Genomic DNA, 9,167 nt, shown 5'->3' on the forward strand with positions numbered 1-9,167 from the left:
ACAATCTTTCGAATTCGTTACCATGGTAACATTTAAAGGGTATTTTAAGCTCGCTCCAGACTACGCCGTACGCGAGTATGGAGTCGATTTCGCTGATTAGCGAACTAGACTCCACACTCGCGTTCGCAGCTTCGCTCCGCGATTCGCGCACGAGTGTGGAGAGCCCTTTACATTTCATTTATTTAAACTTGCCCATTCAATCAAACAATACAACAGCATTCAATCTTGATTCAATCGTTAAGTGAGACTGCTTTTGAAATCCATTATATAATTAATTAGTAAAATAAATTAAAAAATGTATATCATAAAGCATTTATTCCTTTTTTGGAACTTAAATTTTTATGAGTCGTAGTTTTTTATTAACGTTATATAATTTAAAAGGGCCTATACCGGCAATTGGCGAAACGGCTGGTGTCGCGACAGTCGATCCGATCGAGTCAAGTCGGATCGGTTCGACAGTGTCGCGAAGATTTAAATAAGATATTGTCTATGGTTTAACATTTCGATGAGACAAAAGTTCATATTTGGGTAATAACCGGCCATTCTCTCATTAGAAGAAGTAGAAGATAGATCTAATAATGTGATCTGATATAATGTGTGCTATCAAGTGTTATTATCAAGAAGCCAAGAAAGGCGACGCGCAGAGTCGGTGACCACATGGGCTGGTTTACCTGAAAGCTAAGTGTTTACTGCTTTGTATCTATTGTCTTATACTATTGTACAATTATCTTGATTTATAATTTAAAGGCCATCTTACTGGTTGCCACGCGGCAATCCGTGGATCCAGTAAGTTTGTACCTATGAGTTCACGATGAAGGTCGTGGAAGTTCTTTGGAGCCCATCTTAGGTAAGGCGGACTAGGTAATTTATAGATTATGTAGGAGAGAGGTGGCTTTGGCTGCTAGGTTCTCCTTTATCCTGTGCAGGAGTGCAGAGATGACTACGGTCGCTTGGTATTCCTTTATCAGCACGTATTATGCATGTACTGAGTACACCCTTTGCGAAGGGCGGGTACATTGGTAGCCGATATAACCTACATCCGGTCGGGTAAGATGGTTCTCATATATGTTATAGTAACGAATAGATATTATGTAACTCTTATTTATGATTGATGGAAGATGCCATCATCCTTAGAAACATATAGACATAAAAGATAGAGGTTTAAACTCTCATACTTAGTGGTAGACACTTAGTGATGAGTCATTTCATATAAACCCTTTTAACCACAGATGGTGCATAAGGCAGATGAGCGAAGCAGATTATCAAGACTACAACTGGACTGTGAGGTAGGACTAACCATTCCTCAACCCTCACGTACAATACCATTTATTCCTATTGTCGCGGCGTTCTGGACTATTATGGTAGTCTAGTATATTTGCTTGTCTATAGTGTTCATTATGAGAGCGTCGCGACAAAATGGTGAAGTGTGCTGAGATTTAGGATTGATTGGATCCTTGGACCTTTCCAGTACCATTTGTGGTTTATAAACTTTATGAGAGATGACGGACAGATTTTCTAACTACTTTACAGTTGTGCGTCGCAAAGTTGCTTGAGTTTCAAGTCTGTTAATACTAATAAACAAGTGTAGATACTTGTAGTATAGTGTAGCATTGAGTTAATTCATTATTGATACTCATTAACTATGTAATTTAATCTCATTTGGCTGGAAGTGCTAAAAGTCAATACCTAGTAAATTTGTAAAGTCTAATATTTGAATGCTTGTTTCAATATAATTTGTTTGAAATATTAGTTTAGGGATGAGGCATTAATCGCTGCATCTTTCAGTCTGCGGCCGAGGCTGTTTGGTGTTGTTATCATTGCTTCATGGGTTAGATAGTTCACGAGTAGCTTCGGGGAGGCTATTACAAGTAGTGACATTCAAAAGTTAAATGAATTTTTGTTGTTAAGTCAATTGCTTGATCTAAATTAATAAGTAATGAAACTTAAGTACTAAATGATCAGTTTCTAAATTGCCTTAAAGTTCACTTGCTATGGCACTTATTACTGAGTGACTGACAAAAAAGCTATGTTATGAACCCCGACAGACACTGATAGTGAAGAAATTGTCTAGAGCGACATAAGATTCACAAATTAACTAATGAGGTATGACTCAAAACGGATTGAAATTTTACATACCTACAGATGTACCCTATTAAATTCTGTTGAAAATAATATGATAGTCAAAATACTTCTTGATAAATTAGAAAGTAGATATTCACATCATGCTATGCTATGCATACCTACATGTACTGATTGTTAGTGTCAAATAAATCAATTGATTTTATTTCTCTTGTCCCAGGTGTACCTAACTTTCTAAGGAGAGTCAAACTTGACTTATTACAGTGGACAGAGATAAATCAAAGTATCAGAGAAGCACAAAAGATATAATTTCAATAATATATGATATAGTAATGTCAAGTCATTAAGGTACATGATTGTAGTCATTGGACAGTAATATTTCAAATGAAAATATTACTTGAGAAGCGAGCCTAGATTTGATCCTTTTTATTGCGCTTTAGTATTGTTGTAAGCCGTGGACGGCACAAATGTGTCCATACATAAGGATGGTTACCTACTAACTAACTAGTTGAGCTAACTACTTTATTACCGAAGTAGACAAAACATTTTAGTACTTGTTGAAATTACATTACATGCCGACAGTAAGTAAGTCAAGATTATTCTGTTCTAAGTGTCACAACACGTTTGAGTATCTCATCTTCTTTCCTGATTCCTGAGTTCAAAGTAGTCCTTTGATTTCAGCTTGACTGTAGGCGGGTAGACTATATAGTACATAACTTACCTTACCTTGATAGACCTGCAAAACTATAAATTCAGTTAATTTATTTACTAGAGTTGAGCATCAGGAGTTTCAAGAAACACTCAAGTGTTAAACATATGTATTTTGCTAACTGTACATGGTCCATGGTACATAGTACCTACAGTATTAAGTAAAGAAATAAATATTTTTGATTGTACACATAAAGTCAATGGAAAAATACATTAGATGAAACACCTACCTACAAGTAGTCAAAGGTATACAGATTTACCTCAGTGTGTAATGGATAAAGTAGCGCCTAGCTTATTCAGCTGGTTCTAAAATATCTACATGTAGCAAGGATATTTAACCTTTATAATTTTCCTTGTGGGCCCCTAGAGTTGGCATATGTTGGTCAGAGTATAATAACTAGAATGTAATATAAAGTTGCTAAGGGGAATTGTACCTTAAGAAAGTAAGTAAGGTGACCCAGGGAATAACACTTTTGAACTCCCTATGTACTTTTCTTGGACAGCTAAGTCACACTTTGCTATGATTGTGGTGAATAATAAGATAAGCATTTAAAAATTGTTACTGCATTCTAAATTCTCACAATGTTTATAGAAAGGGGTAAGACCATATTCTAATGTGACAAAGCAATATGCTGCACTGAGTAGCTAAATACAAAAAATAACAAAGCTATCAGTTGTTAGCGTGCTTGTCGATACAGTGTCTTAAGAAATTTTCACTTGTATAGTTGAGTAAAGCCTGAATTCGACTTGGGTTATGTTGAAATAGAATGTTGACCCATATTCTTACACTTTGTTTTAAAGTATTGAGTAAAAAATGCATTATTGGACAAATTATCCATTTATATACAGTTTCAAATTTCTAGAGTCGTTGCTTACACTTAATGCTTGCAGGAAATTTTGTAAAGCATTGTGTATTCTTATCTAATAGTAATTAACAAATAATACCTACAATTATTATCAGAAGGTATACATACCTTAACCATAAATAGAATGCTATTTAAAGAATAAAGGGCTGACGGATGTTTATATACGGAATGACAATTTTATTTGACACCGGTCTGGTGTTCCAGTATATTTCTTTGATTCAGCATGATGTAAAGAATGAAAGGTGATATTCGAAGGTACAAATGAAACAAAAACATAGTCATGAAAATATAGTTTAATATTCAATATTACAGTAATGTTGTGAAAAGAAATTGTTCTGTTAACATTTTGTTTTGAGTGTCTATAGCAGAATATGCAATTAAATTTGGAAGAACAATTTTGTTGATGAAGTGATTATTTAAACTTTAAATAGTCACTTTGAATTTTAAAGTTTTGACGTATGTCCGGGTTACAAAAGGTATCACGTACTACGTTTGCATACGGATATTAGCCTGTTCGAGAAGGTGGGGCTTGTATCGCGTATTGTTTGAACAACAGATCAATCATTTGAGTGCGTTTAGATCTGAGGTCGATTTGAGAGGAGTTTCTGTTGTTCCCTAAGTAACACAGCTAATTGCACGTATGATTCATCCACTGGTTTTATATGCAGTTAAGGAAATTTAGCACAAAGGTCACTGCTAGAACATCATACACACATGTCCCATAAGTACGTAACGTACACCTTTAGTATATCATTCTTAGTTTTAAAGGGCTAAGAAAGATTGGAATCAACCGAGCCGCCGGAGGTCAATGACATCTTGACATGGACATAGACTGACAATCTTGACATTTGTCAAATTTACTTCGCGCTATTTTCGCCCGCGAATATGTCAACTTGAGGTTCGTTTGAGTAATCGTTTTTGACGCTTGAATAAAAATTGCGATTGTTGATAAAATGAAACTCTCGTTTATTTGTGGATACTACGGGGAATAATTGTTTTGTTATCGTCGTCGGCCGTTAGGGCTTTGCTTGAAAATTAAAGGTATTATTTTCTAGTCCGGTCAAAATAGTTGTTGTATAAAGGAAAGTATTATACACAAATTGTAATAAGTCCGGTGTATAGTTGAAAATTTAAATTCTAATAATTTATTACTTGTTATTAATTTGCTGTTGGCAAAGGACCTGAACATGAGCGATTCGAATTTTGTTTTTATTAGTTTTTAGAAGTCTCGCCCCGCGCCCGTGATATGAAATGTTACAAAAGGACTTAAATTCGAATAATGTATGGATGTATGTTTTCCTAATTCCTACGATTAATTGAACAATTGGAAATTTTAGTCTCTTGAGTCGTTAGACATATGCAAGAAATTATTCGGGACACCGAATATTATGCCTTCGTATAGCGCTCAAAGGAGCATGGGCGTATAAGCTCAATAAGCTCTTATGAGCATGATGACATGAAAGATATGAAAATAATTCCTAATTTTACAAGTCACTAAACGCAGATGCTTGTGACAAACCTTAAAATTTGTAATTGGTCAAGTTAAGTTTGATTGTGTAGAGTATGTAAGAATACTTCCGTGGGAAGAATGAGAATTAGTAATAAATTTCGTAAAATAACCGACAAGTTTAGCATTATACATGAACTTATAATGTAATGAATTTAAATTGTAACTAGTTGCTTGTTACAGTTGGTTGTTTGAAAGTGATATATTAGTATCATATTAATAACAGAAGATTAGTTCTTCACTATGTTTTCTTTATGATATAGAGAGCATATATATATATATATATATACCTAATAAATTTAAATTTTACCTTATAGGTATAAATAAATACATGCCTACTTAGTAATTCTTGAGTCAGAAGTAAGGAAGTTGAAAGTGAAATGACTATAGTGTACCTAACCGTAATAATTAGGTAATTATTCATTCTTGCATAGCTCAAACTGTGAGCTGATGACAAATTAGTATAATTGTGATAAATTAGTTCATGCACAGCGTACTTTGCTATAAGTAAAGGCGAGTCAGCAGAGGTAGAAACATTCAGTATGTTTCTATTATTTGAGATCATTATCATCATCATCATCATACAACTAACAATTTTTTTTTATCCTGATATGAAATTTGTTGAATAGAGAGTTGGCCTAAAATCTAGAAGTTAGATGTTTTGCTGAGCATGTAAAAAAGACACAAATTTGGAAGTAGAAAAAATAAATAAAATAAGAATGGAAAATGTTCCTTCTGCCTAAATATTCAGATTGATTACTTCAGTAAAGTTAGCTCCCTGATGGATTTTAGCTCCTTGCCACAGGTAGCAACCTGTGGCAGGGAGATCATGTTCATCCGTTTTATTAGTTACTTGGATAATGAGAATAAGTTGATAAATTTAAGTAACTATGTATTGAGTAAAAATTTGAATTTAAAAGAGTCTTTGGAGAATTAATGAGAAATTTGACTTAGAGATGAAATGAAATGAAAAGAAAAATCATTATCTGGTTGAAACTTACTTACTAGCCAGTGATATTTAGTAATCAATCGCAATAGAATCAATGGCAACAACTTAAATGATGTTAAATATACTATACTGTTTAGACTCACTTGTTTTAGTCACTCGTGCGACATGTTTCGGAGAGCATAAGTTTCGTTTCTCAAGCACTAACAGTGCAAGCAGCGTTCACGACGGCTGTGTATCGCGTACCTACCGTAAAATTTATTTGATGTTAATATGTCTCACGACAGATTAAATTCGATTAAGTGATGTTATTCAGAACGAATGTAGTCGAAGAAATAAGCTATAGTATATACAGATTCAGAATGAATGAAGTCGAAGAATTAAGCTATAGTATATTCAGATTCAGAACGAATGTATTCGAAGAACAAAGCTATAGTATATTGTGGTTTTAAAGTTCCAGAAGGGAAAGATGTCCTCTTGAAGATTACTAGCGATTCATAGAAAAATATGTTGAATTATTGAGCCTTTGTAAGACAGAGGGAATATATTTCTCCCATGATTGAGAACTTTGTTTCAAAGTGATAGAGTTCAATTTTGCATAATTTCTGACATCCTTATGCCTTATGAAGGATCAATATGATGATGAAAGAAACGGAAGATGTGATTCTTATTAGTTATGTTATGGTCTTAGATACCTATAGTATTTCTATTAGAATGGGTTCCGTAACAAGAGCAGTGCGAGCCGCGAAATTGAGGAATTAGCAATTCACCTAGTATTAGGTGCAATAACTTGTTGACCCATTCATATTTATTGCTTATAAACTTTCTTGAATTGCCGTTTACATCCTATGTATTTACATCTCAGATGCACGTGAACTTTCTCGTCATATAGTTTGAAAAGGAGATACCTATGTTATAATAGCTACGTTGACATACGGAAGCGTTTCACATCGATTGATTGAAACGAATAAAGAGTTAACATTTTGGCCGTTTGGGTTATAAACGCCGCGCTTTGATGATATATTTGTTATGTAACAATATAATGTGTTACAACAAGAACTTTAGCAAAATGGAGTGCAAAGTAGATGAATATTATTGAATATATAATATATATGTCATTAAAGTTCTTAACTTCAGACACGTTGGTTAACAGTAATGGATTACAATGATATAGTTTGCCTTTATGTGTAGAGAACGATAATATATTCAGTAAACAAATTAAGAGAATTTGTGCAGACATTATATGACGTAATTGAAATTGAGTATGAAATTTGCATACAACTTCGGGAGTAACGATTATAAAAATGAATTAATATTGCAGATCGTTACAAGTAAATTAAAGTTTGATGTACCTATCAAGGAAACTCTCGTAACCAAATTAGATTTTGAAATAGTAATTTAATTGAATTATTATATATATGCTTACAGGCAAATGATGTTGCCACAGAATAACATAACGGGTTTTTTAGTCTCGTGGGTAAGAGTAAGCGATGTTTATACTATGTGAAACAGTTATTTTAGACTACATGTTAAAACACTACATAGGAATCGCTATATTAAGCACTGAATTAATGGCACACTTAAGAACAACGGTAATTACGTAAATAATCGACAATTAAGATGTATGGTTCTGAGCCATTTTAAGTTTCGCTTTGGCTATTAATCTAACTTATTTGTGCTTTTACTTGAGTATGAGGACCCACGCCCTTCTCGCGCTGAAGAGGAGGCCTGTGCCCAGCAGTGGGACATTATGTGGGCTAAATATTTTAGTATTATACGAGTAATTACAACGAAGTCTTGTTATTTTCGATCAAAAGCGATCTGTGCCAGAATTTAAATAATTCTAGTTTGTCATGTACATGTGCATGTACTTATATGAAATGCCTAAAGGCAGTATTTACGTCTAATATAAAATATACTCTTGGAGATAAAACTCATAAATATGATACTTACATCTAGGTGTTCAAATAACACTTTATGAGTAGTCTTGTTAGTATACAGGCTGTCAGATATTTTCGTTATTAATGTTAAACGATTACGACTTGAAAGTGCACTTACTTGCCTTCTTCCTTTTATTGGGGAGGGCTGCCAAGCAGGACAAGTCCATATAGTAACGAATGAGGTTGACAGACCAAGACAGACAGCAGGAAAGACAGAAGACAGATTCCTGCAGCTACTGCTAGATTTAGCAGCAGCTACTTTGTTGTGACATCGCGTAAGGCCCGCTGTGGCATCGATGTTTTTATTCACGCATGAGGCGGTGAATGTAAAATCTGTACCTATCGCGTAAGGCCCGCTGTGGCATCGATGTTTTTATTCACGCATGAGGCGGTTAATGCAATTTCTGTATCGTGTAAGGCCCGCTGTGGCATCGATGTTTGTATTAATGGGTGTAAGACCCGTAAGATATCCGAGTACGATTGTAATCAAGTAAGACCCACAGTGACAGTGTGGGTTCGTATCAGAGTATAAAGCCAAGGGTGGATTTAGAATATAGTCTAGATTCATAATATTAACAAGTGAGATAATAGTGACGTTCTAACAGGGTTAGAAGTACAATACAGAGTTATTATTTGGATAAATAGAGATGAATACGACTTTATGTGCATAATAAATTAATAACATATAATTATTCAATTTCAAGATTAAGAAAAGGAAACTGAGTTTGCTTAAGTTGTTAGCAACATTAAACTTAGAGGATGATATGGTGGTTATCCTGGTAATGATGAGTGTTTATAATAATCATACATATTAGAAGAGGTCGCGATTTAATTATTTGAGCGAATATCTGAGAGATTTAAATTGACAGACGAAACGACTATTAGTTAGTTAATGAAGGACTGACTTTAAACAGAGTTGTTCGTAGTACAATGTCAGATAGTTCAGATACCAAAGTTGGGTATTTGTTCTAGGAAAGTATTAATTGAATTAGAGTACCCACATTTTTAAGTATTTTTACGGAATATGTAAGTAAGTAAATAAGCATACTTAATAAAGCTGACTGAGACTTATTATCCCAACTTTACTACACTTAGAGGAAGCTACAAGTAAATGGAAACTT

This window comes from Cydia strobilella, chromosome 12, assembly GCF_947568885.1.
Source record: "Cydia strobilella chromosome 12, ilCydStro3.1, whole genome shotgun sequence".
In the NCBI taxonomy this organism is placed as follows: Eukaryota; Metazoa; Arthropoda; class Insecta; order Lepidoptera; family Tortricidae; genus Cydia; species Cydia strobilella.